A 24,479-nucleotide genomic window follows, 5' to 3' on the forward strand; every position below is an offset into this window, starting at 1 on the left:
GGTTGGGTGGAAGGTAAAGTCTAGAGTTAGGTTTACACCATGGGTTAGGAATAGTGTTAAAGCAGGAGTTAGGGTCAGACCAGGGTCTTGAAATAGGGTTAGTCCAGCAGTTAAACTTAGGTTAAGCCAGAATTAAAGGTTTAGGTTAAGTTGTAGGTGTGGATTAGGGTTGGGTCCTGGGTTAAGGCTAGGATTGGGGTTATACCATGGGTTACGAATAGAGTTAAAGCAGCAGTTAGGGTAAGACCAGGGCCTAGAAATAGGGTTAGTGCAGCAGTTAAACTTAGGTTAAGCCAGAATTAAAGGTTTAGGTTAAGCCAGAGGTGAGGATTAGGGTTGGGTCATGGGTTAAGGCTAGGGTTAGGGTTGGAGCTTGGGTTAGTAATAGAGTTAAAACAGGAGTTAGGGTCATACGAGGAGCTAGAAATAGGATTAGTCCAGCAGTTAAAGTTAGGTTATCCCAGTATTTAAGGTTTAGATTAAGCAAGAGGTGAGGGTTAGAGTTGGGTCCTGGGTTAAGGCTAGGGTTAGAACATGGGTTAGGAATAGTGTTAAAACAGGAGTTAGGGTCAGACCAGGAGCTAGAAATAGGGTTAGTCCAGCAGTTAAAGTTAGGTTATCCCAGAATTTAAGGTTTAGGTTTGGGTTAGGCCAGAGGTGAGGATTAGGGATGAGTCCTTGTTTAAGGCTAGGGTTAGTGTTAGACCATGGGTTAGGAATACAGTTAAAACAGGAGTTATGGTCAGACCAGGAGCAAGAAATAGAGTTAGTCCAGCAGTTAAAGTTAGGTTATCCCAGAATTTAAGGTTTAGGTTTGGGTTAGGCCAGAGGTGAGGATTAGGGATGAGTCCTTGTTTAAGGCTAGGGTTAGGGTTAGACCATGGGTTAGGAATACAGTTAAAACAGGAGTTAGGGTCAGACCAGGAGCTGGAAATAGGGTTAGTCCAGCAGTTAAAGTTAGGTTATCCCAATATTTAAGGTTTAGGTTAAGTCAGAGGTGAGGATTAGGGTTGGGTCCTGGGTTAAGGCTAGGGTTAGGGTTAGACCATGTGTTAGGAATAGAGAAAAAACAGGAGTTAGTTTAAAACTAGGGTGTAAAAATAGGGTTAGTCCAGCAGTTTAACCTAGGTTAAGCCAGAATTTAATGTTTAGGTTAAGCCAGAGGTGAGGATTAGGGTTGGGTCCTGGGATTAGGCTAGGGTAGGGTTACACTATGGATTAGGAATAGAGTTAAAGCAGGAGTTATGATCAGATCAGGAGGTAGAAATAGGGTTAGTCCAGAAGTTAAAGTTAGGTTTTTCCAGAATTTAAGGTTTAGGATTGGGTGAGGCCAGAGGTGAGGATTGGGGATGAGTCCTGTGTTAAGGCTAGGGTTAGACCATGGGTTAGGAATAGTGGAAAAAAAAAAGTTAGTTTAAAACTAGGCGCTAGAAATAGGGTTAGTCCAGCAGTTTAACCTATGTTAAGCCAGAATTGAAGGTTTGGTTTAAGCAAGAGGTGAGGATTAGGGTTGGGTCCTGGATTAAGGCTAGGCTTAGGGTTAGACCATGGTTTAGGAATAGAGTTAAAACTGGAGTTAGGGTCAGACCAGGAGCTATAAATAGGGTTAGCCCAACAGTTTAACCTAGGTTAAGCCAGAATTTAAGGTTTAGGTTAAGCCGGAGGTGAGGATTAGGGTTGGGTCCTGGGTTAAGGCTAGGGTTAAGGTTAGACCATGGTTTAGGAATAGAGTTAAAACTGGAGTAAGGGTCAGACCAGGAGCTAGAAATAAGGTTAGTCCAGCAGTTTAACCTAGGATAAACCAGAATTTAAGGTTTAGGTTAAGCCAGAGGTGAGTATTAGGGTTGGGTCATGGGTTAAGGCTGGGGTTAGGGTTAGACCATGGGTTAATAATAGAGTTAAAACAGGAGGTAGGGTCAGACCACGAGCTAGAAATAGGGTTAGTTCAGCAGTTAAAGTTATGTTAAACCAGAATTTAAGGTTTGGGTTAAGCCAGAGGTGAGAATTAGGGTTGGGTCCTGGGTTAAGGCTAGGGTTAGGGTTACATCATGAGTTAGGAATAGAGTTAAAGCAGGAGTTAGTGTCAGACCAGGAGCTAGAAATAGGGTTAGTCTAGCAGTTAAAGTTAGGTTATCCCAAAATTTAAGGTTTAGGTTTGGGTTAGGCCAGAGGTGAGGATTAGGGATGAGTCCTGTGTTAAGGCTAGATTTAGGGTTCGACCATGGGTTAGGAATAGAGGAAAAACTGGAATTAGTTTAATACTAGGGGCTAGAAATAGGGTTAGTCCAGAAGTTTAACCTATGTTAAGCCAGAATTAAAGGTTTGGGTTAAGCCAAAGGTGAGGATTAGGGTTGGGTCCTGGGTTAAGGCTAGGGTTAGGGTTAGACCATGGGTTAGGAATAGAGTTAAAACAGGAGTTAGGTTCAGACCAGAAGCTAGAAATAGGGTTAGTCCAGCAGTTAAAGTTAGGTTATCCCAGAATTTAAGGTTTTGGTTTGGGTTAGGCCAGAGGTGAGGATTAAGGTTGAGTCCTGGATTAAGGCTAGGGTTAGTGTTAGACCAAGGGTAAGGAATAGAGTTAAAACTGGAGTTAGGGTCAGACCAGGAGCTATAAATAGGGTTCGTCCAGCAGTTTAACCTAGGTTAAGCCAGAATTTAAGGTTTAGGTTAAGCCAGAGGTGAGGATTAGGGTTGGGTCCTGGGTTAAGGCTAGGGTTAGGGTTAGACCATGGTTTAGGAATAGAGTTAAAACTGGAGTTAGGGTCAGACCAGGAGCTAGGAATAGGGTTAGTCCAGCAGTTAAAGTTAGGTTATCCCAGCATTTAAGGTTAAGGTTTGGGTTAGGCTAGAGGTGAGGATCAAGGTTGAGTCCTGGGTTAAGGTTAGGGTTAGTGTTAGACCATGGGTTAGGAATAGAGTTAAAACAGGAGTTAGGGTCAGACCACGAACTAGAAATATTGTTAGTCCAGCAGTTAAAGTTAGGTTAAACCAGAATTTAAGGTTTAGGTTAAGCCATAGGTGAGGTTTAGTGTTGGGTCATGGGTTAAGGCTGGGGTTAAGGTTAGACCATGGGTTAATAATAGAGTTAAATCAGTAGTTAGTTTCAGACCAGAGGCTAGAAATAGGATTAGTCCAGCAGTTAAAGTTAGGTTATCCCAGAATTTAAGGTTTTGGTTTTGGTTAGGCCAGAGGTGAGGATTAGGGTTGAGTCCTGGATTAAGGTTAGGGTTAGGGTTAGACCATGGGTTAGGAATAGAGTTAAAACAGGAGTTAGGGTCAGACCAGGAACTAGAAATAGGGTTAGTCCTGCAGTTAAAGTTAGGTTATCCCAGTATTTAAGAATTAGGTTAAGTCAGAGGTGAGGATTAGGGTTGTGTCCTGGGTTAGGGCATATGTTGGGGTTAGACCATGGGTTGGGAATAGAGTAAAAACAGGAGTTAGTTTAAAACTAGTGGATAGAAATAGGGTTAGTCCAGCACTTAAACCTAGGTTAAGCCAGAATTTAATGTTTAGGTTAAGCCAGAGGTGAGATTTAGGGTTGGGTCCTGGGTTAAGGCTAGGGTTAGGGTTACACTATGGGTTAAGAATAGAGTTAAAGCAGGAGTTAGGGTCAGACCAGGGGCTTGAAACAGGGTTAGTCCAGCAGTTAAATTTAGGTTATCCCAGAATTTAAGGTTTAGGTTTGGGTTAGGCCAGAGGTGAGGATTAGGGATGAGTCCTTGTTTAAGGCTAGGGTTAGGGTTAGACCATGGGTTAGGAATAGAGGAAAAACAGGAGTTATTTAAAACTAGGGGCTAGAAATAGGGTTAGTCCAGCAGTTTAACTTATGTTAAGCCGGAATAGAAGGTTTGGGTGAAGACAGAGGTGAGTATTAGGGTTGGGTCCTGGGTTAAGGCTAGGGTTAGGGTTAGACCATGGGTTAGGAATAGAGTTAAAACAGGAGTTAGGGTCAGACCAGGAGCTAGAAATAGGGTTAGTCCAGCAGTTAAAGTTAGGTTATCCCAGTATTTAAGGTTTAGGTTAAGTTAGAGGTGAGGATTAGGGTTGAATCCTGGGTTAAGGCTAGGGTTAGGGTTAGACCATGGGTTCGGAATAGAGTAAAAACAGGAGTTAGTTTAAAACTAGGGTGTAAAAATAGGGTTAGTCCAGCAGTTTAACCTAGGTTAAGCCAGAATTTAATGTTTAGGTTAAGCCAGAGGTGAGGATTAGGGTTGGGTCCTCGGATAAGACTAGGGTAGGGTTACACTATGGATTAGGAATAGAGTTAAAGCAGGAGTTATGATCAGATCAGGAGGTAGAAATAGGGTTAGTCCAGCAGTTAAAGTTAGGTTTTTCCAGAATTTAAGGTTTAGGATTGGGTGAGGCCAGAGGTGAGGATTAGGGATGAGTCCTGTGTTAAGGCTAGGGTTAGGGTTAGACCATGGGTTAGGAATAGTGGAAAAATAAAAGTTAGTTTAAAACTAGGCGCTAGAAATAGGGTTAGTCCAGCAGTTTAACCGATGTTAAACCAGAATTGAAGGTTTGGTTTAAGCAAGAGGTGAGGAATAGGGTTGGGTCCTGGGTTAAGGCTAGGCTTAGGGTTAGACCATGGTTTAGGAATAGAGTTAAAACTGGAGTTAGGGTCAGACCAGGAGCTATAAATAGGGTTAGTCCAACAGTTTAACCTAGGTTAAGCCAGAATTTAAGGTTTAGGTTAAGCCGGAGGTGAGGATTAGGGTTGGGTCCTGGGTTAAGGCTAGGGTTAGGGTTAGACCATGGTTTAGGAATAGAGTTGAAACTGGAGTAAGGGTCAGACCACGAGCTAGAAATAGGGTTAGTCCAGCAGTTAAAGTTCGGTTAAACCAGAATTTAAGGTTTAGGTTAAGCCGTATGTGAGGTTTAGGGTTGGGTCATGGGTTAAGGCTGGGGTTAGGGTTAGGCCATGGGTTAATAATAGAGTTAAAACAGGAGGTAGGGTCAGACCACGAGCTAGAAATAGGGTTAGTTCAGCAGTTAAAGTTATGTTAAACCAGAATTTAACGTTTGGGTTAAGCCAGAGGTGAGAATTAGGGTTGGGTCCTGGGTTAAGGCTAGGGTTAGGGTTACACCATGAGTTAGGAATAGAGTTAAAGCAGGAGTTAGGGTCAGACCAGGAGCTAGAAATAGGGTTAGTCCAGCAGTTAAAGTTAGGTTATCCCAAAATTTAAGGTTTAGGTTTGGGTTAGGCCAGAGGTGAGGATTAGGGATGAGTTCTGTGTTAAGGCTAGGGTTAGGGTTAGACCATGGGTTAGGAATAGAGGAAAAACTGGAGTTAGTTTAATACTAGGGGCTAGAAATAGGGTTAGTCCAGAAGTTTAACCTATGTTAAGCCAGAATTGAAGGTTTGGGTTAAGCCAAAGGTGAGGATTAGGGTTGGGTCCTGGGTTAAGGCTAGGGTTAGGGTTAGACCATGGGTTAGGAATAGAGTTAAAACAGGAGTTAGGTTCGGACCAGAATCTAGAAATAGGGTTAGTCCAGCAGTTAAAGTTATGTTATCCCAGACTTTAGGTTTTGGTTTGGGTTAGGCCAGAGGTGAGGATTAGGGTTGAGTCCTGGATTAAGGTTAGGGTTAGTGTTAGACCAAGGGTAAGGAATAGAGTTAAAACTGGAGTTAGGGTCAGACCAGGAGCTATAAATAGGGTTAGTCCAGCAGTTAAAGTTAGGTTATCCCAGCATTTAAGGTTAAGGTTTGGGTTAGGCCAGAGGTGAGGATTAAGGTTGAGTCCTGGGTTAAGGTTAGGGTTACCATGGGTTAGGAATAGAGTTAAAACTGGAGTTAGGGTCAGACCAGGAGCTAGAAATAGGGTTAGTCCAGCAGTTAAAGTTAGGTTATCCCAGCATTTAAGGTTAAGGTTTGGGTTAGGCCAGAGGTGACGATTAAGGTTGAGTCCTGGGTTAAGGTTAGGGTTAGTGTTAGACCATGGGTAAGGAATAGAGTTAAAACAGGAGTTAGGGTCAGACCACGAGCTAGAAATAGGGTTAGTCCAGCAGTTAAAGTTAGGTTAAACCAGAATTTAAGGTTTAGGTTAAGCCATATGTGAGGTTTAGGGTTGGGTCATGGGTTAAGGCTGGGGTTAGGGTTAGACCATGGGTTAATAATAGAGTTAAAACAGGAGGTAGGGTCAGACCACGAGCTAGAAATAGGGTTAGTCCAGCAGTTAAAGTTAGGATAAACCAGAATTTAAGGTTTAGTTTAAGCCATAGGTGAGGTTTAGTGTTGGGTCATGGGTTAAGGCTGGGGTTAGGGTTAGACCATGGGTTAATAATAGAGTTAAAACAGGAGTTAGTTTAAAACTAGGGGCTAGAAATAGGGTTAGTCCAGCAGTTTAACCTATGTTAAGCCAGAATTGAAGGTTTGGGTTAAGCCAGAGGTGAGGATTAGGGTTGGGTCCTGGGTTAAGGCTAGGGTTAGGGTTAGACCATGGGTTAGGAGTAGAGTTAAAAGAGTAGTTAGGTTCAGACCAGAGGCTAGAAATAGGATTAGTCCAGCAGTTAAAGTTAGGTTATCCCAGAATTTAAGGTTTTGGTTTGGGTTAGGCCAGAGGTGAGGATTAGGGTTGAGTCCTGGATTAAGGTTAGGGTTAGGGTTAGACCATGGGTTAGGAATAGAGTTAAAACAGGAGTTAGGGTCAGACCAGGAACTAGAAATAGGGTTAGTCCTGCAGTTAAAGTTAGGTTATCCCAGTATTTAAGAATTAGGTTAAGTCAGAGGTGAGGATTAGGGTTGTGTCCTGGGTTAGGGCATGGGTTGGGGTTAGACCATGGGTTGGGAATAGAGTAAAAACAGGAGTTAGGGTCAGACCAGGAGCTAGAAATAGGGTTTGTCCAGCATGTAAAGTTAGGTTATTCCAGTATTTAAGGTTTAGGTTAGGTCAGAGGTGTGGATTAGGGTTGGGTCCTGGGTTAAGGCTAGAGTTAGGGTTAGACTATGGGCTAGGAATGGAGTTAAAACAGGAGTTAGGGTCAGACCAGGAGCCAGAAATAGGGTTAGTCTAGCAGTTAAAGTTAGGTTATCCCAGAATTTAAGGTTTAGGTTTGGGTTAGAGCAGAGGTGAGGATTAGGGTTGAGTCCTCGGTTAAGGTTAGGGTTAGGGTTAGACCATGGGTTAGGAATAGAGTTAAAATAAGAGTTAGGGTCAGACCAGGAGCTAGAAATAGGCTTAGTCCTGCATTTAAAGTTAGGTTATCCCCGTATTTAAGGTTTAGGTTAAGTCAGAGGTGAGGATTAGGGTTGGGTTCTGGGTTAAGGCTAGGGTTAGGGTTAGACCATGGGTTAGGAATAGAGTAAAAACAGGAGTTAGTTTAAAACTAGGGGCTAGAAATAGGGTTAGTCCAGCAGTTTAACCTAGGTTAAGCCAGAATGTATTGTTTAGGTTAAGCCAGAGGTTAGGATTAGGGTTGAGCCCTGGGTTAAGGCTAGGGTTAGGGTTACACTATGGGTTAGGAATAGAGTTAAAACAGGAGATAGGGTCAGATAAGGAACTAGAAATAGGGTTAGTCCTGCAGTTAAAGTTAGGTCATCCCAGTATTTAAGAATTAGGTTAAGTCAGAGGTGAGGATTAGGGTTGTGTCCTGGGTTAGGGCATGGGTTAGGGTTAGACCATGGGTTGGGAATAGAGTAAAAACAGGAGTTAGTTTAAAACTAGTGGATAGAAATAGGGTTAGTCCAGCAGTTTAACCTAGGTTAAGCCAGAATTTAATGTTTAGGTTAAACCAGAGGTGAGAATTAGGGTTGGGTCCTGGGTTAAGGCTAGGGTTAGGGTTACACTATGGGTTAGGAATAGAGTTAAAACAGGAGTTAGGGTCAGACCAGGAGCTAGAAATAGGGTTAGTCCAGCAGTTAAAGTTAGGTTATCCCAGTATTTAAGGTTTAGGTTAAGTCAGAGGTGAGGATTAGGGTTGGGTCCTGGCTTAAGGCTAGGGTTAGGGTTAGACCATGGATTAGGAATAGAGTAAAAAAAGGAGTTAGTTTAAAACTAGGGTGTAAAAATAGGGTTAGTCCAGCAGTTTAACCTAGGTTAAGCCAGAATTTAATGTTTAGGTTAAGCCAGAGGTGAGGATTAGGGTTGGGTCCTGGGATAAGGCTAGGGTAGGGTTACACTATGAATTAGGAATAGAGTAAAAGCAGGAGTTATGATCAGATCAGGAGGTAGAAATAGGGTTAGTCCAGCAGTTAAAGTTAGGTTTTTCCAGAATTTAAGGTTTAGGTTTGTGTTAGGCCAGAGGTGAGGATTAGGGATGAGTCCTGAGTTAAGGCTAGGGTTAGGGTTAGACCATGGGTTAGGAATAGAGGAAAAACAGGAGTTATTTAAAACTAGGGGCTAGAAATAGGTTTAGTCAAGCAGTTTAACTTATGTTAAGCCGGAATTGAAGGTTTGGGTGAAGACAGAGGTGAGGATTAGGGTTGGGTCCTGGGTTAAGGCTAGGGTTAGGGTTGGACCATGGGTTAGGAATAGAGTTAAAACAGGAGTTAGGGTCAGACAAGGAGCTAGAAACAGGGTTAGTCCAGCAGTTAAAGTTAGGTTAAGCAAGAATTTAAGGTTTAGGTTAAGCCATAGGTAAGGATTAGGGTTGGGTCTTGGGTTAAGGCTAGGGATAGGGTTATACCATGGGTTAGTAATAGAGTAAAAACAGGAGTTAGGGCCAGACCACGAGCTAGAAATAGGGTTAAACCAGCAGTTAAAGTTAGGTTATCCCAGAATTAAAGGTTTAGGTTTGCGCTAGGCCAGAGGTGAGGTTTAGGGTTGAGTCCTGGATTAAGGTTAGGGTTAGGGTTAGACCAAGGGTTAGGAATAGAGTTAAAGCAGGAGTTAGGGTCAAACCAGGTGCTAGAAATAGGGTTAGTACTGCAGTTAAAGTTAGGTTATCCCAGTATTTAAGGTTTAGGTTAAGTCAGAGGTGAGGATTAGGGTTGGGTCCTGGGTTAAGGCTAGGGTTAGGGTTAGACCATAAGTTAGGAATAGAGTAAAAACAGGAGTTAGGGTCAGACCACGAGCTAGAAATAGGGTTAGGCCTGCAGTTAAAGTTAGATTATCCCAGAATTTAAGGTTTAGGTTTGGGTTAGGCCAGAGGTGAGGTTTAGGGTTGAGTCCTGGGTTAAGGTTAGGGTTAGGGTAAGACCATGGGTTAGGAATAGAGTAAAAACAGGAGTTAGTTTAAAACTAGGGGCTAGAAATAGGGTTAGTCCAGCAGTTTAACCTAGGTTGAGCCAGAATTTATTGTTTAGGTTAAGCCAGAGGTTAGGATTAGGGTTGAGTCCTGGGTTAAGGCTAGGGTTAGGGTTACACTATGCTTTAGAAATAGAGTTAAAGCAGGAGTTAGAGTCAGACCAGGAGCTAGAAATAGGGTTAGTCTAGCAGTTAAAGTTAGGTTATCCCAAAATTTAAGGTTTAGGTTTGGGTTTGGCCAAAGGTGAGGATTAGGGATGAGTCCTGTGTTAAGGCTATGGTTAGGGTTCGACCATGAGTTAGGAATAGAGGAAACACAGGAGTTAGTTTAAAACTAGGGGCTAGAAATAGGGTTAGTCCAGCAGTTTAACCTATGTTAAGCCAGAATTGAAGGTTTGGATTAAGCCAGAGGTGAGTCTTAGGGTTGGGTCCTGGGTTAAGGCTAGGGTTTGGGTTAGACCATGGGTTATGAATAGAGTAAAAACAGGAGTTAGTTTAAAACTAGGGGCTAGAAATAGAGTTAGTCCAGCAGTTTAACCTAGGTTAAGACAGAAAATAAGGTTTAGATTAACCCAGAGGTTTGGATTTGGGTTGGGTCCTGGGTTAAGGCTAGGGTTAGGGTTAGACCATGGGTTAGGAATAGAGTTAAAACAAAAGTTAGGGTCAGACCAGAAGCTAGAAATAGGGTTAGTCCAGCAGTTAAAGTTAGGTTATCCCAGAAATTAAAGTTTAGGTTTGGGTTAGGCCAGAGGTGAGGATTAGGGTTGAATCCTGGGTTAAGGTTAGGGTTAGGGTTAGGCCATGGGGTAGAAATAAAGTAAAAACAGGTGTTAGTTTAAAACTAGGGGCTAGAAATAGGGTTAGTCCGCAGTTTAACCTAGGTTAAGCCAGAATTTAAGGTTTAGATTAACCCAGAGGTGAGGATTAGGGTTGGGTCCTGGGTTAAAGGCTAGGGTTAGGGTTAAACCACGTGTTAGGAATAGAGTTAAAACAGGAGTTAGGGTGAAACCAGGAGCTAGAAATAGGTTTAGTCCAGCAGTTAAAGTTAGGTTATCCCAGTATTTAAGGTTTAGGTTTGGTCAGAGGTGTGGATTAGGGTTGGGTCCTGGGTTAAGGCTAGGGTTAGGGTTAGACTATGGGTTAGGAATAGAGTGAAAACAGGAGTTAGGGTCAGACCAGAAGCTAAAAATAGGTTTAGTCCCGCAGTTAAAGTTAGGTTATCCCAGAATTTAAGGTTTAGGTTAGGTCAGAGGTGAGCATTAGGGTTGGGTCCTGGGTTAAGACGAGAGTTAGCGTTAGACCATGGGTTAGGAATAGAGTTAAAACAGATGTTAGGTTCAGACGAGATGCTAGAAATAGGGTTAGTCCAGCAGTTAAAGTTAGGTTATCCCAGAATTTAAGGTTTAGGTTTGGGTTAGGCCAGAGGTGAGGATTAGGTTTGAGTCCTGGGTTAAGGTTAGGGTTAGGGTTAGACCATGGGTTAGGATTAGAGTTAAAACAGGAGTTAGGGTCAGACCAGGAGCTAGAAATAGGGTTAGTCCAGCAGTTAAAGTTAGGTTATCCCAGTATTTAAGGTTTAGGTTAGGTCAGAGGTGTGGATTAGGGTTGGGTCCTGGGTTAATGCTAGGGTTAGGGTTAGACTATGGGTTAGGAATAGAGTTAAAACAGGAGTTAGGGAGAGACTAGGAGCTAGAAATAGGGTTAGTCCAGCAGTTAATCTTAGGTTAAGCCAGAATTTAAGGTTTAGGTTAAGCCAGAGGTTAGGATTAGGATTTGGTCCTGGGTTAAGGCTAGGGTTAGACCATGGGTTAGAATAGAGTTAAAAAGCAGTTAGAGTCATACCAGGAGCTAGAAATAGGGTTAGTCCAGCAGTTAAAGTTAGGTTATCTGACTCCTGTTTTAACTCTATTACTAACCCATGGTCTAACCCTATCTCTAGCCTTAACCCAGGACCCAACCCTAATCCTCACCTCTAGCTTAACCTAAACCTGAGATAACTTAACATTAATTGCTGGACTAACCCTATTTCAAGCTACTGGTCTGACCCTAACTCCTGTTTTAGTTCTAATCCTAACCCATCGTCTTACCCTAACCCTAGCCTTAACCCAGGACTTAAACTTAATCCTCACCTCTGGCCTAACCCAAACCTAAACCTTAAATTCTGAAATAACCTAACTTTAACTGCAGGACTAACCCTATTTCTAGCTCGTGGTCTGACCCTAACTCCTGTTTTAACTCTATTACTAACCCATGGTTAGTCCAGCAGTTAAAGTTGGGTTATCCCAGAATTTAAGGTTTAGGTTAAGTCAGCGGTGAGGATTAGGGTTGGGTCCTGGGTTAAGGCTAAGGTTAGGGTTACACCATGGGTCAGGAATAGAGTTAAAGCAGGAGTTAGGGTCAGGCCAGTGGCTTGAAATAGGGTGAGTCCAGCAGTTAAAGTTAGGTTATCCCAGAATTTAAGGTTTAGGTTATGGCAGAGGTGAGGATTTGGGTTGGGTCCGAAATTAAGGCTAGGGTTAAGGTTAGACCATGGGTTAGTAATAGAGTTAAAACAGGAGTTAGGGTCAGACGAGCTAGAAATAGGGTTAGTCCTGCAGTTAAAGTTAGGTTATTCCAGAATTTAAGGATTAGGTTTGGGTTAGGCCAGAGGTGAGGATTAAGGTTAAGTCCTGGGTTAAGGCTAGGGTTAGGGTAAGACGATGGGTTAGGATTAGAACTAAAACAGGAGTTAGGGTCAAACCAGTAGCTTGAAATAGGGTTAGCACAGCAAGTAAAGTTAAGTTATCTCAGTATTTCAGGTTTAGGTTAAGCCAGAGGTGAGGATTAGGATTGGGTCCTGGGTTAAGGCTAGGGTTAGGGTTAGACCATGGGTTAGTAATAGAGTTAAAACAGCAGTTAGGGTCAGACCACAAACTAGAAATAGGGTTAGTCCTGCAGTTAAAGTTAGGTTATCCCAGTATTTAAAGTTTAGGTTAAGTCAGAAGTGAGGATTAGGGTTGAGTCCTTGGTTCAGGATAGGGTTAGGGTTACACCATTGGTTAGGCATAGAGTTAAAGCAGGAGTTAATTTCAGACCAGGGGCTATTAATAGCATTAGTCTAGCAGTTAAACTTAGGTTAAGCCAGAATTTAAGGTTTAAGTTAAGTCAGAGGTGAGGATTAGGGTTGGGTCCTGGGTTATGGCTAGGGTTAGGGTTAGACCATGGGTTAGGAATAGAGTTAATCGCATCCAATTACTATGTGAGAGGGAATCATATTGGATTCATACCCTCCAAACCCTGGAAATCGCATCCAATTACTACGTGAGAGGGAATCTTATTGGATTCATACCCTCCAAACCCTGGAACCCCATGGCCTCAACCGAGAATATGAGGTTCATGTCTAGTTCTCTGACTATTTCCACGACTCATTATTACATATTTTGTGCTATGCGTGCATTTCTCCAAATTGCAACCTTTATAAGATTGATTACGCTGCAGTTGTATGTTTATTTTTCCCCTATCAATCATTTTTTACTATGTATTGATACTGACACCTGTACTTGCTTCCTTTTCTCCTTCTAGGTATCCTAGTATCCTTTCTCCTTCACTCACGGGCCACTATAGCACTCTTCTGCACATTTGGGCCTCCTGACAGGTAACTATACTCCATCCAGTACACTGAGTGTATCCTTAGCCCTCCCAGTGGATACAGATCGCAGCCTCTAGCATGTTCACATTCACTCACTCCTGCTCAGTGCCTATGTTCCCCCTCCTGTATCTCTTACTCATACACCACTTATATTCCCATATCCATATTAGGCCCTCTATGTGCTCACACTATACCACTGCTGCCACATCCATACCATGCTTATTACACACTTACATTACTGACACATCCATGCCTCTAACAGACTTTAGGATTTTGCCTGTAGTTTCTTCCCTACATTATGCCCACACCTCTTTCTATGATGGACACATCCCTTATCCTATCATACTCAGCGCTCAGTGTCCTGACCCTGCCTAGCACTCATCCCACACTACTGACGTCATGCTCACACCCCTCGACATGACTGACATGTCTCTGTTCCTGTCAGACCCAAAGCTCATGTGCCCAGCCCCTCCCAACACCTGCCCAGCACTGCTGACATCACGCACATGTGCAGTGGACACTTTCCCACCATGCATTGCGCCCCGTCCAAACCGGAAGTGACGCTCCACTCAGTGTTCTCCTTATAATGGTGCTCCCCAGCCCAGTACACCTACGCTGCCATCACCACTGCCACCGCTGTTCCAGCACTATATGGTCCTCTATGAGCAGGTAACCCAGTGCATCCTCCCCCTGTGGACCTCTCACTATCTCTGCTTACCATTCTCTAATGCTTGTGACTTTCCTTCCAGGCGTCTTCTCCTCTCCTCCTCTGCCTCTGTGTTTAATCCTCACATCACCACCATTCTGGTATGTAGTTCTGCTACCTTGATTACTATCTCTTTCCATGTAAAATGGTCATGCATATATGTACTTAACTGATGTACTTGTGCTTTCTTCAATGAGGAATATAATGTTCCTATGTACCTATTACATGATTCTATTGCCATCTGTATCATCCAGCGGACAGTGTCCTGACTTCCTCATATTGCATTGTGGTGCTTCTTCTTATGCATATTATTTCTAAACTGCCAGATACCGCTTAATGCTGAATGTGACGCCCTCCACTTACCCTCTACCCTGACGGCTGTCCCTGTGACCCGTATACCTCTGCGTCTCTATTATAAGTATGTACATATCCTGTATATAGGTGTATAAATGTATATTTGTATATATTGCTGTCTGTCACACTTGTGTATATATATACTCACGGTGTACTTTTACCTCCACAGGCAACTACCTTGAGAAAGGTCTGATAAACCGAAGCGTTGGTTTGTTGCTTTTGTGTCAGGGTTCACATTTTGCAATTTTTGTTGGTTGTGAATAAAAACACTCGCATTCAAATTTTCCTCTCCTCTCTTATTGAGTGCTCGGGTTCCCCATTACTTGTTACTAATTTATTACCCGATAGCACCTATCTGTAGCAGTTGCAGCCGGACTTTTCTGTATTTAATTAGGAATAGAGTTAAAGCACAAGTTAGGGTCAGACCATTGGTCAGAAATAGGGTTAGTCCAGCAGTTAAAGTTAGGTTATCCCAGTATTTATGGTTTAGGTAAAGTCAGAGGTGAAGATTAGGGTTGGCTCCTTGGTTAAGGCTAGGGTTAGGGTTAGACCATGGGTTAGAAATAGAGTAAAAACAGGAGTTAGTTTAAAACTAGGGGCTAGAAAAAGGGTTAGTCCAGCAGTTTAACCTAGGTTAAGCCAGAATTTATTGTTTAGGTTAAACCAGAGGTTAGAATTAGGGTTGAGTCCTGGGTTAAGGCTAGGGTTAGGGTTACACTATGGGTTAGGAATAGAGTTAATGCAGGAGTTAGGGTCAGACCAGAAGCTAGAAATAGGGTTAGTCTAGCAGTTAAAGTTAGGTTATCCCAGAATTTAAGGTTTAGGTTTGGGTTAGGCCAAAGGTGAGAATTAGGGATGAGTCCTGCGTTAAGGCTATGGTTAGGGTTCGACCATGAGTTAGGAATAGAGGAAACACAGGAGTTAGATTAAAACTAGGGGCTAGAAATAGGGTTAGTCCAGCAGTTTAACCTATGTTAAGCCAGAGTTGAAGGTTTGGGTTAAGCCAGAGGTGAGGATTAGGGTTGGGTCCTGGGTTAAGGCTAGGGTTTGGGTTAGACCATGGGTTATGAATAGAGTAAAAACAGGAGTTAGTTTAAAACTAGGGGCTAGAAATAGGGTTAGTCCAGCAGTTTAACCTAGGTTAATACAGAATATAAGGTTTAGATTAACCCAGAGCTGTGGATTAGGGTTGGGTCCTGGGTTAAGGTTAGGGTTAGGGTTAGACTATGGGTTAGGAATAGAGTTAAAACAGGAGTTAGGGTCAGACCAGAAGCTAAAAATAGGTTTAGTCCTGCAGTTAAAGTTAGGTTATCCCAGAATTTAAGGTTTAGGTTAGGTCAGAGGTGAGCATTAAAGTTGGGTCCTGGGTTAAGACGAGAGTTAGCGTTAGACCATGGGTTAGGAATAGAGTTAAAACAGATGTTAGGTTCAGACGAGATGCTAGAAATAGGGTCAGTCCAGCAGTTAAAGTTAGGTTATCCCAGAATTTAAGGTTTAGGTTTGGGTTAGGCCAGAGGTGAGGATTAGGTTTGAGTCCTGGGTTAAGGTTAGGGTTAGGGTTAGACCATGGGTTAGGAATAGAGTTAAAACAGGAGTTAGGGTCAGACCAGGAGCTAGAAATAGGGTTTGTCCAGCAGTTAAAGTTAGTTTATCCCAGAATTTAAAGTTTAGGTTTGGGTTAGGCCAGAGGTGAGGATTATGGTTGAATCCTGGATTAAGGTTAGGGTTAGACCATGGGTTAGAAATAGAGTAAAAACAGGTGTTAGTTTAAAACTAGGGGCTAGAAATACGGTTAGTCCAGCAGATTAACCTAGGTTAAGCCAGAATATAAGGTTTAGATTAACCCAGAGGTGAGGATTAGGGTTGGGTCGTGGGTTAAAGGCTAGGGTTAGGGTTAGACCACGTGTTAGGAATAGAGTTAAAACAGGAGTTAGGGTGAAACCAGGAGCTAGAAATAGGTTTAGTCCAGCAGTTAAAGTTAGGTTATCCCAGTATTTAAGGTTTAGGTTAGGTCAGAGGTGTGGATTAGGGTTGGGTCCTGGGTTTAGGCTAGGGTTAGGGTTAGACTATGGGTTAGGAATAGAGTTAAAACAGGAGTTAGGGTCAGACTCGGTGCTAGAAATAGGGATAGTCCATCAGTTAAACTTAGGTTAAGCCAGAATTTAAGGTTTAGGTTAAGCCAGAGGTTAGGATTAGGATTTGGTCCTGGGTTAAGGCTAGGGTTAGGGTTAGACCATGGGTTAGAAATAGAGTTGAAACAGCAGTTAGGGTCAGACCACGAGCTAGAAATAGGGTTAGTCCAGCAGTTAAAGTTAGGTTATCCCAGAATATAAGGTTTAGGTTAAGTCAGTGGTGAGGATTAGGGTTGGGTCCTGGGTTAAGGTTAGGGTTAGGGTTAGACCATGGGTTAGAAATAGAGTAAAAACAGGTGTTAGTTTAAAACTAGGTCTAGAAATACGGTTAGTCCAGCAGTTTAACCTACGTTAAGCCAGAATATAAGGTTTAGATTAACCCAGAGGTGAGGATTAGGGTTGGGTCCTGGGTTAAAGGCTAGGGTTAGGGTTAGACCACGTTATAGGAATAGAGTTAAAACAGGAGTTAGGGTGAAACCAGGAGCTAGAAATAGGTTTAGTCTAGCAGTTAAAGTTAGGTTATCCCAGTATTTAAGGTTTAGGTTAGGTCAGAGGTGTGGATTAGGGTTGGGTGCTGGGTTAAGGCTAGGGTTAGGGTTAGACTATGGGTTAGGAATAGAGTTAAAACAGGAGTGAGGGTCAGACTAGGAGCTAGAAATAGGGTTAGTCCAGCAGTTAAACTTAGGTTAAGCCAGAATTTAAGGTTTAGGTTAAGCCAGAGGTTAGGATGAGGATTTGGTCCTGGGTTAAGGCTAGGGTTAGAGTTAGACCATGGGTTAGAAATAAAGTTGAAACAGCAGTTAGGGTCAGACCAGGAGCTAGAAATAGGGTTACATTAGCAGTTAAAGTTAAGTTATCCCAGTATTTCAGGTTTAGGTTGTCAGTGGTGAGAATTAGTGTTGAGTACTGGGTTAAGGCTAGGGTTAGGGTTACACCATGGGTCAGGAATAGAGTTAAAACAGGAGTTAGGGTCAGACCAGTGGCTTGAAATAGGGTGAGTCAAGCAGTTAAAGTTAGGTTATCCAAGAATGTAAGGTTTAGGTTATGGCAGAGGTGAGGATTTGGGTTGGGTCCTAAATTAAGGCTAGGGTTAAGGTTAGACCTTGGGTTAGTAATAGAGTTAAAACAGGAGTTAGGGTCAGACCACGAGCTAGAAATAGGGTTAGTCCTGCAGTTAAAGTTAGGTTATTCCAGAATTTATGGTTTAGGTTTGGGTTAGGCCAGAGGTGAGGATTAAGTTTAAGTCCTGGGTTAAGACTAGGGTTAGGGTAAGACGATGGGTTAGGATTAGAACTAAAACAGGAGTTAGGGTCAGACCAGTAGCTTGAAATAGGGTTAGTCCAGCAATTAATGTTAAGTTATCTCAGTATTTCAGGTTTAGGTTAAGCCAGAGGTGAGGATTAGGATTGGGTCCTGGGTTACGGCTAGGGTTAGACCATGGGTTAGTAATAGAGTTAAAACAGCAGTTAGGGTCAGACCACGAACTAGAAATAGGGTTAGTCCATTAGTTAAAGTTAGGTTATCCCAGTATTTAAAGTTTAGGTTAAGTCAGAGGTGAGGATTAGGGTTGAGTCCTTGGTTCAGGATAGGGTTAGGGTTACACCATGGGTTAGGCATAGAGTTAAAGCAGGAGTTAATTTCAGACCAGAGGCTAGAAATAGCATTAGTCTAGCAGTTAAACTTAGGTTAAGCCAGAATTTAAGGTTTAAGTTAAGTCAGAGGTGAGGATTAGGGTTGGGTCCTGGGTTATGGCTAGGGTTAGGGTTAGAACATGGGTTAGGAATAGAGTTAAAGCACGAGTTAGGGTCAGACCATTGGCCAGAAATAGGGTTAGTCCAGGAGTTAAAGTTAGGTTATCCCAGTATTTAAGGTTTAGGTTAAGTCAGAGGTGAAGATTAGGGTTGGGTCCTTGGTTAAGGCTAGGGTTAGGGTTAGACAATGGGTTAGTAATAGAGTTAAAACAAGAGTTAGGGTCAGACCAGGACCTAGAAATAGGGTTAGTCTAGCAGTTAAACTTAGGTTATGCCAGAATTTAAGGTTTAGGTTAAGGCAGAGGTGAGGATTTGGGTTGGGTCCTTGGTTAAGTATAGGGTTAGGGTTAGACCAAGGGTTAGTAATAGAGTTAAAACAGGAGTTATAGTCAGACCACGAGCTAGAAATAGGGTTAATCCTGCACTTAAAGTTTGGTTATCCCAGTATTTAAATTTTAGGTTAATTCAGAGATGAGGATTAGGGTTGGGTCCTGGGTTAAGGCTAGGGTTAGGGTTACACCATGGGTTAGGAATAGAGTTAAAGCAAGAGTTAGGGTCAGACCAGGAGCTTGAAATAGGTTTAGTCCAGCAGTATAACTTAGGTTAAGCCAGAATTTAAGGTTTAGGTTATGGCAGAGGTGAGGATTTGGGTTTGGTCCTAAATTAAGGCTAGGGTTAAGGTTAGACCATGGGTTAGTAATAGAGTTAAAACAGGAGTTAGGGTCAGACCACGAGCTAGAAATAGGGTTAGTCCTGCAGTTAAAGTTAGGTTATCCCAGAATTTAAGGTTTAGGTTAATGTTATGCCAGAGGTGAGGATTAAGGTTGAGTCCTGGGTTAAGGCTAGGGTTAGGGTTGGACCATGGTTTGGGAATAGAGTAAAAACAGGAGTTAGGGTCAGACCAGGAGCTAGAAATACGGTTAGTCCAGCAGTTTAACCTAGGTTAAGCCAGAATTTAATGTTTAGGTTAAGCCAGAGGTGAGGATTAGGGTTGGGTCCTGGGTTAAGGCTATGGTTAGGGTTACACCATGGGTTGGGAATAGAGTTAAAGCAGGAGTTAGGGTCAGACCAGGGGCTTGAAATAGGTTTAGTCCAGCAGTTAAACTTAGGTTAAGCCAGAATTTAAGGTTTAGGTTATGGCAGAGGTGAGGATATGGGTTTGGTCCTAAATTAAGGCTAGGGTTAAGGTTAGACCATAGGTTAGTAATAGAGTTAAAACAGGAGTTAGGGTCAGACCACAAGCTAGAAATAGGGTTAGTCCTGCAGTTAAAGTTAGGTTATCCCAGAATTTAAGGTTTAGGTTAATGTTAGGCCAGAGGTGAGGATTAAGGTTGAGTCCTGGGTTAAGGCTAGGGTTAGGGTTGGACCATGGTTTGGGAATAGAGTAAAAACAGGAGTTAGGGTCAGACCAGGAGCTAGAAATACGGTTAGTTTAGCAGTTAAAGTTAGGTTAGCCCAGATTTTAAGGTTTAGGTTTGGGTTAGGCCAGAGGTGAGGAGTAAGGTTGGGTCCTGGGTTAAGGCTAGGGTTGGGGTTAGACCATGGGTTAGTAATAGAGTTAAAACAGGAGTTAGGGTCAGACCACAAGCTAGAAATAGGGTTAGTCCAGCAGTATAAATTAGGTTATTCCAGAATTTAAGGTTAAGGTTAAGCCAGAGGTGAGGATTAGAGTTCGGTCCTGGGTTAAAGTTTGGGTTAGGGTTATACCATGGGTTAGGAATAGAGTAAAAACAGGAGTTAGTTTAAAACTAGGGGCTAGAAATTGGGTTAGTACAGCAGTTTAACCTAGGTTAAGCCAGAATTTAATGTTTAGGTTAAGCCAGAGGTGAGGATTAGGGTTGGGTCCTGGGTTAAGGCTAGGGTTGGGGTTACACTATGGGTTAGGAATAGTGTTAAAGCAGGAGTTAGGGTCAGACCAGGAGCTAGAAATAGGGTTAGTAGAGCAGTTAAAGTTAGGTTATCCCAGAATTTAAAGTTTAGGTTTGGGTTAGGCCAGAGGTGAAGATTAGGGATACGTCCTGTGTTAAGGCTAGGGTTAGGGTTAGACCATGGGTTAGGAATAGAGGAGAAACAGGAGTTAGTTTAAAACTAGGGGCTAGAAATAGGGTTAGTCCAGCAGTTTAACCTATCTTAAGCCAGAATTGAAGGTTTGGGTTAAGCCAGAGGTGACGATTAGGGTTGGGTCCTGGGTTAAGGCTAGCGTTAGGGTTAGACCATGGGTTAATAATAGAGATAAAGGAGTTAGGGTCAGACCACAAGCTAGAAATAGGGTTAGTCCAGCAGTTAAAGTTAGGTTATCCCAGAATTTAAGGTTAAGGTTTGGGTTAGGCCAGAGGTGAGGATTAGGGTTGAGCCCTGGGTTAAGGGTTGGGTTAGACCATAGGTTAGGAATAGAGTAAAAACAGGAATTAGTTTAAAACTAGCGGCTAGAAATAGGGTTAATGCAGCAGTTTAACCTACGTTAAGCCAGAATATAAGGTTTAGATTAACCCAGAGGTGAGGATTAGGTTTGGGTCCTGGGTTAAGGTTAGGGTTAGGTTTAGACCATGGGTTAGGAATAGAGTTAAAACAGGAGTTAGGGTCAGACCAGGAGCTAGAAATAGGGTTAGTTCAGCAGTTAAAGTTAGGTTATCCCAGAATTTAAGGTTTAGGTTAAGCCATAGGTGAGGTTTAGGGTTGGGTCATGGGTTAAGGCTAGGGTTAAATTTAGGGTTAGACCATGGGTTGGTAATAGAGTTAAAAGAGGAGTTAAGGTCAGACCAAGAGCTAGAAATAGGGTTAATCCAGCAGTTAAAGTTAGGGTATCCCAGAATTTAAGGATTAGGTTTGGGTTAAGCCAGAGGTGAGGATTAGGGTTGAGTCCTGTGTTAAGGTTAGGGTTAGACCATGGGTTAATAATAGAGTTAAAATAGGAGTTAGGGTCAGACCACAAGCTAGAAATAGGGTTAGTCCAGCAGTTATAGTTGTTTTACCCCAGTATTTAAGGATTAGGTTAAGTAAGAGGTGAGGATTAGGATATGGTCCTGGGTTAAGGCTAGGGTTAGGGTTAGACCATGGGTTAGGAAAAGAGTTAAAACAGGAGTTAAGGTCAGACCAGGAGCTAGAAATAGGGTTAGTCCAGCAGTTAAAGTTAAGTTATCCCAGTATTTAAGGGTTGGGTTAAGTCAGAGGTGATGATTACGGTTGGGTCCTGGGTTAAGGCTAGGGTTAGTGTTAGACCATGGGTTTGTAATAGAGTTAAAACAGGAGTTAAGGTCCAACCACAAGCTAGAAATAGGGTTAGTCCAGCAGTTAAAGTTAGGTTATCCCAGAATTTAAGGTTTAGGTTTGGGTTAGGCCAAAGTTGCGGATTAGGGTTGAGTCCTAGGTTACGGTTAGGGTTAGAGTTAGGGTTAGACCATGGGTTAGGAATAGACTTAAAACAGGAGTTAGGGTCAGACCAGGAATTAGAAATAAGGTTAGTCCAGCAATTAAAGTAAGGTTATCCCAGTATTTAAGGTTGAGGTTAAATCAGAGGTGAGGATTAGGGTTGGGTCCTGGGTTAAAGCTAGGGTTAGGGTTATACCATGGGTTAGGAATAGAGTAAAAACAGGAGTTAAGGTCAAACCACAAGCTAGAAATAGGGTTAGTCCAACAGTTAAAGTTAGGTTATCCCAGAATTTAAAGTTTAGGTTTGGGTTAGGCCAGAGGTGAAGATTAGGGATAAGTCCTGTGTTAAGGCTAGGGTTAGGGTTAGACCATGGGTTAGGAATAGAGGAGAAACAGGAGTTAGTTTAAAACTAAAGGCTAGAAATAGGGTTAGTCCAGCAGTTTAACCTATGTTAAGCCAGAATTGAAGGTTTGGGTTAAGCCAGAGGTGAGGATTAGGTTTGGGTCCTGGGTTAAGGCTAGGGTTAGGGTTAGACCATGGGTTATTAATAGAGTTTAAACAGGAGTTACAGTCAGACCACTAGCTAGAAATAGGGTTAGTCCAGCAGTTAAAGTTAGGTTATCCCAGAATTTAAGGTTAAGGTTTGGGTTTGGCCAGAGGTGAGGATTAGGGATGAGTCCGGGTTTAAGGCTAGGGTTACGGTTAGACCATTAGTTAGGAATAGAGTAAAAAAAGGAATTAGTTTAAAACTAGAGGCTAGATATAAGATTTTTCCAGCAGTTTAACATAGTTTAAGCCAGAATTTAAGGTTTAGATTAGGCATGAGGTGAGGATTAGAGTTGGGTCCTGGGTTAAGGCTAGGGTTAGGGTTAGAACATTGGATAAAATTAGAGTTAAAACAGGAGTTAGGGTCAGACCAGGAGCTAGAAATAGGGTTACTCAAGCAGTAAAAGTTAGGTTATCCCAGTATTTAAGGTTTAGGTTAAGTCAGAGGTGAGGATTAGGGTTGGGTCCTGGGTTAAGGCTAGGGTTAAATTTAGGGTTAGACCATGGGTTAGTAATAGAGTTAAAAGAGGAGTTAAGGTCAGACCAAGAGCTAGAAATAGGGTTAATCCAGCAGTTAAAGTTAGGTTATCCCAGAATTTAAGGATTAGGTTTGGGTTAGGCCAGAGGTGAGGATTAGGGTTGAGTCCTGGGTTAAGGTTAGGGTTAGGGTTAGACCATGGGTTAGGAATAGACTTAAAACAGGAGTTAGGGTCAGACCAGGAGCTAGAAATAGGGTTAGTCCAGCAGTTAAAGTTATGTTATCCCAGTATTTAAGGTTTAGGTTAAGTCAGAGGTGAGGATTAGGGTTCGGTCCTGGGTTAAGGATAGGGTTAGGGTTAGACCATGGGATAGGAAAAGAGTAAAAAAAGGAGTTAGTTTAAAACTAGGAGCTAGAAATATGGTTTGTCCAGCATTTTAACCTAGGTTAAGCCAGAATTTAATATTTAGGTTAAGCCAGAGGTGAGGATTAGGGTTGGGTCCTGGGTTAAGGCTAGGGTTAGGGTTACACCATTGGTTAGGAATAGAGTTAAAGCAGGAGTTAGGGTCAGACCAGGAGCTAGAAATAAGGTTAGTCCAGCAGTTAAAGTTAGGTTATCCCAGAATTTAAGGTTTAGGTTTGGGTTAGGCCAGAGGTGAGGACTAGCTATGAGTCCTGTGTTAAGGCTAGGGTTAGGGTTAGACCATGGGTTAGGAATAGAGGAAAAACAGGAGTTAGGTTAAAACTAGGGGCTAGAAATAGGGTTAGTCCAGCAGTTTAACCTATGTTAAGCCAGAATTGAAGGTTTGGGTTAAGCCAGAGGTGAGGATTAGGGTTGGGTCCTGGGTTAAGGCTAGGGTTAGGGTTAGACCTTGAGTTAATAATAGAGTTAAAACAGGAGTTTGGGTCAAACCACAAGCTAGAAATAGGGTTAGTCCAGCAGTTAAAGTTAGGTTATCCCAGAATTTAAGGTTAAGGTTTGGGTTAGGCCAGAGGTGAGGATTAGGGTTGAGCCCTGGGTTAAGGTTAGGGTTAGACCATGGGTTAGGAATAGAGTTAAAACAGGAGTTAGGGTCAGACAGGAGCTAAAAATAGGGTAAGTCCAGCAGTTAAAGTCAGGTTATCCCAGAATTTAAGGTTTAGGTTTGGGTTAGGCCAGAGGTGAGGATTAGGGATGAGTCCGGGTTTAAGGCTAGGGTTACGGTTAGACCATTAGTTAGGAATAGAGTAAAAACAGGAATTAGTTTAAAACTAGAGGCTAGAAATAAGGTTTTTCCAGCAGTTTAACATAGTTTAAGCCAGAATTTAAGGTTTAGATTAAGCAAGAGGTGAGGATTAGAGTTGGGTCCTGGGTTAAGGCTAGGGTTAGGGTTAGACCATTGGATAAAATTAGAGTTAAAACAGGAGTTAGGGTCAGACCAGGAGCTAGAAATAGGGTTACTCAAGCAGTAAAAGTTAGGTTATCCCAGTATTTAAGGTTTAGGTTTGGGTTAGGCCAGAGGTGAGGACTAGGGATGAGTCCTGTGTTAAGGCTAGGGTTAGGGTTAGACCATGGGTTAGGAATAGAGGAAAAACAGGAGTTAGGTTAAAACTAGGGGCTAGAAATAGGGTTAGTCCAACAGTTTAACCTATGTTAAGCCAGAATTGAAGGTTTGGGTTAAGCCAGAGGTGAGAATTAGGGTTGGGTCCTGGGTTAAGGCTAGCGTTAGGGTTAGACCATGGGTTAGGAATAGAGTAAAAACAGGAGTTAGTTTAAAACTAGGGGCTAGAAATATTGTTAGTCCAGCAGTTTAACCTAAGTTAAGACAGAATTTAAGGTTTAGGTTAAGCCAGAGGTGAGGATTAGGGTTGGGTCCTGGGCTAAGGCTAGGGTTAGGGTTAGACCATGGGTTAGTAATAGAGTTAAAACAGGAGTTAGGGTCAGACCACAAGCTAGAAATAGGGTTAGTCCAGCAGTTAAAGTTAGGTTATTCCAGAATTTAAGGTTAAGGTTAAGCCATAGGTGAGGTTTAGGGTTGGGTCATGGGTTAAGGCTAGGGTTAGAGTTAGACCATGGGTTTATAATAGAGTTAAAAGAGGAGTTAGGGTCAGACCAAGAGCTAGAAGTAGGGTTAATCCAGCAGTTAAAGTTAGGTTACCCCAGAATTTAAGGTTTAGGTTTGGGTTAGGCCAGAGGTGAGGATTAGGGTTGAGTCCTGGGTTAAGGTTAGAGTTAAGATTAGACCATGGATTAGGAATAGACTTAAAACAGGAGTAAAGGTCAGACCAGGAATTAGAAATAGGGTTAGTCCAGCAGTTAAAGTTAGGTTATCCCAGTATTTAAGGTTTA

The 24,479-nt window shown here is 42.4% G+C and overlaps 1 long non-coding RNA gene across 2 annotated transcripts; it reads left to right on the forward strand.

Moving 5' to 3' along the window:
• The first annotated feature begins 12,744 nt into the window (after nt 1-12,744).
• Nucleotides 12,745-14,102, forward strand: LOC142301325 (uncharacterized). Of its 2 annotated transcripts, none has more exons than XR_012752764.1 (4): nt 12,745-12,819; nt 13,563-13,620; nt 13,846-13,937; nt 14,043-14,102. It is a non-coding gene; the product is annotated as an uncharacterized LOC142301325 (long non-coding RNA). The 2 variants fall into 2 exon arrangements; XR_012752763.1 differs by lacking the exon at nt 12,745-12,819 and adding an exon at nt 13,372-13,482.
• The last annotated feature ends 10,377 nt before the right edge of the window (nt 14,103-24,479 follow it).

The sequence above is a fragment of the Anomaloglossus baeobatrachus genome, chromosome 4 (genome assembly GCF_048569485.1).
Source record: "Anomaloglossus baeobatrachus isolate aAnoBae1 chromosome 4, aAnoBae1.hap1, whole genome shotgun sequence".
NCBI lineage: Eukaryota > Metazoa > Chordata > Amphibia > Anura > Aromobatidae > Anomaloglossus > Anomaloglossus baeobatrachus.